This window comes from Lepisosteus oculatus, chromosome 4 (assembly GCF_040954835.1).
Source record: "Lepisosteus oculatus isolate fLepOcu1 chromosome 4, fLepOcu1.hap2, whole genome shotgun sequence".
In the NCBI taxonomy this organism is placed as follows: Eukaryota; Metazoa; Chordata; class Actinopteri; order Semionotiformes; family Lepisosteidae; genus Lepisosteus; species Lepisosteus oculatus.
This window is the reverse complement of record NC_090699.1, coordinates 46,227,793-46,231,366: the sequence shown is the minus strand read 5'-3', so window position 1 is coordinate 46,231,366 and position 3,574 is coordinate 46,227,793.

Below are 3,574 nucleotides of genomic sequence, written 5' to 3'. Positions count from 1 at the left end.
GTGTCCCAACAGGGTACTAATAGAAATTATGCTACTGTGGGGAAAACTGTCGAGTGCGGGCTACAGAAAAGAAACAAGGTGAAGGGGCCTGGAAGGAATGTTAAGTCAATGAGAGTGGGGAGTTGGAATGTTGGTACCATGACAGGGAGAGGGAGTAGCTGACCCCAGGACAGTCTGGGACTAAGGCTGTGAAAAAGAAGAAGTTTGGAGTACTTTTGACCTCATCACCAGTCCTCAGCTTAGTCTTTCAGCAACCTTCACCAGGCAATGCATTGCTCTCACAGATCCCAGAGATTATGCAATCTGTTACAGAATAATCCCTGCTTTTAGTTTTTGCCATTGTATCTATCATATACTGTAGTTGCCTATTGTGAACTTCACCCTTAATCAATCAAACTAGTTTTTCAGAAGTTCCTGGATTTTGAAAGGCACAAGATATTTCTTGATATTGTGAAAACTAGTGTGGAATGGAGCCATATGCATTGGATGTCATAAGACATAAGACTACCACATCTCCTTTGAGCTCCTTCACCTCTTTGATGATATGAGTCAATGCACGGGTGTGCTGCAGGCAGCCTGATATTCCTGGTATTTCACCCTTTTATACCACTACATCTACAGTATATACAGATTTTCTGGCATGTACTGAGTCATCAAATGGGCACTTATAGCCAGAAGATCTAGTCTTCCTTGTTAACGAAGGATCTCTGCTCCTCAAGGCTTTGCTACTCCTCTTCCCCTGCTCTGCAATATTGCTTTCTGAATCACCTGAGGTCTTCCCATATGGCTTTAATTTTCTGCTCTGATCTGCTAGTCTGTTTCATTGTTGTTTCTAATTTCTTGTTCTGTATTCCAAATCTGCCCATTTATTATAAAATGATATACACTCCAGCATATTTTCCAGTGCTGTGTCTATGTCTACACCAAATTGGGCCCACTTGATCCTCTTATCAGCTTTGGGCCACTTCTCTCTGTTTTCTCTCTTACATGCCCTGATCATGGTACCCTCCACATTCACTTCAACCATCTTCTGGGGTCTCCTCGCTCTGTGGTTTGTCTCTTGGCTTGGCTCCTCCTCTGTCTCACCAGAGCTATGCCCTGTGTGTACAGCCCATCTTCGTACAATGGATCTTCAGCTCTCTCTATTTCTTTAATAATTTTCCACAAAATGACAAAAGTCATTATCAAGTTCTGGCCGTGAGCGGCTTACCCCCCCACACCCCCCCACCCCCCACTGCCAGGTAGCTCAAGGGGTATCTTTCCATCAAACATTCATTGTAATATAATTGTTTGCTCCCTCAGCAAGCCAGGCCTCCACTACCCCAACGCTGCTGGTCTTTCCCAGCTGCCAGCTGTCTCTCCAGTTGCCACTGTTCATTCTCGGTTGTTAATCAGACTGTTCCTGGTCACCACTGAACATGAGGAATGTACATACTGTATTTACAGCTGATGTCTTTTCTTCAATACAGAGCAGAAAGCATACTGCAACAGACTATTGTGTGGTACCTGTGTAGGACCTGATGTAGACACTAATATTTGTAACTTTGTAGCTGGTGTCTGTCACGTAGCAGACCTTTCTGGGCCCTATGCAGACGACACGATCCGGTTGGTGAAGACACAGTAGGAATAAAATCATGCAGGAGAAGGGATGGAGACAAGGGGGCGTGTCCAAGGAGTGCAGGTGTCCAAGGGAAGTGAGTCCAGGGCAAACAATCCATATAGGAAATCCAAACGGGTAATCAGAAACAAAGGCAGAAGTCCATGGCCAGGCGATCCATTCAGGGGGGGGAACAGGAACAGGGTCAGAACCGGCGAGGGGAATTAGGAACAGAAAGTTAAAAGCATAACGGAGCCAGACGCAGCAAGATCCCCAGCTCTCATGAAACGGGATTCAATGAGGAACCTCGGGTAACATCTACATCTGGCTTTTAAGGTGGAACTGAAGAGGGGCTGGAATAAGGGACAGGTGTGGGGAATGAGGTAGAACGAGGAAGGGCTGGAGTGCCCTTAAGAGGAGAAGTAGCGATCGTGACAGTGTCAGAGATCTGGGCACTCTTACAATCTGGGTATAGTAATGCAGGCCTCTTAATGAACCAAATGCTAACCTTTGTGCTCTGTCCACAGTGTGGAAGTGGGACACCGCAGTCAAAATGAGTCCAACAGACTGTCCGTGCTCATCCCTTGCACACATGCTGCAGTCTTTAGCTCAGACCACACCATGACTTGTGTGTTCTGACACATCTTGTGATGAGAAGAGAAGCAAGAATTAAGCAGCGCAGAAACCAGTGGACTAGGTAAACATCTTACCCACAATCCACCAGCGCTTGGCGAAGTTCAGTGGCCAGTTCAGTTACAATGGCTCTGGAATAACAAGTAAGTTCCTCAGTTAAAGGTAGAAGCTTTAGCGGAAAACTTCTTTTCTAAGAGGCACTCTGATTGAAGAATGCTTTCATTATAACTCTCTTTGAAGGGAGGTCTAATCAGCCTTAATTTTCATGGACTTAATGAGCAGCTTTCACATGCATTCACACAGGCCCTTACTCTGCACTCCCTGACTGCATAGTGAAATTGTTTGCACTCATGTAAATTACAGGTACAGTGTGTCTCACAGACCAGGAAACACCTCATAGAAAGCAATACTGCACTCTTTCATGGAGGATCAGTTTTTCTTTCCAGTTTTCTGAAAAACATTTTGTTTTTTTATTTGTTTTCATATTTCTTTTTAATCCTGTATCTTATTTAACAAAGTCCTCTATCTACTCATCCAGCTGTACCACTTTCCTATAGTATGATGCAAGGATTTTATTTGTTAGATGAATCAAAGATCTGAGAAATAAGGTACATGCAAACACAGAGTTGGTCAATTTCACTTTGAAGGACAAGGAGAGTTATCACTTCTATAGCATAGAAGTATTATTACACTCAATAAGTACCAGATGGATAATTTTGTGCAATTTTCCATTGTATTTCAAGTTATCTTTCTTTTGACAGGCTCCATACATACTGTACATGTGCATACATTTCTGTGCACAATCTTGACATTTTCAGGTACTGCGACATACTGTAATGCCAAGCACATAAGGGAGCAGGCAGACACAGAAAAACCCAACAGCTTGTCTCTGGGCCTTAGACGGAAGTCTGCACTTTCTGCCACCATTGAGAAAGTTCAGCCTGCAGATTGGACAATTGCTGTGTTCCAGGGGTGCTTGTTTTATTATATGACATAAATTAATGTTCTATTGCACCTGAAGTCCTCAACCGCAGAATATTCAAGAAATGAAAGCTTGTTTTACTTTCTTCAGTGACCTCTAATCGCAGTGGTAGCCTCAACTCTCCTAATTTGTGACATCGCTTGTGTTCTTATGTTAATGGAAAGTATTGATTGCTATGGATCATATGTTTAGATAATAAATATATTTCAGACATACTTACATGAGCACCCACAAAACATTTTCACCCCCCAATAACACTGGTATACATACACTGACATTTTCACAAGCATCTGCATTATTTCTTGCAAATGCAAGGTACACTGTACTGTACTTGTGTATTTGTGCTTTCTTTTTCACTTTAT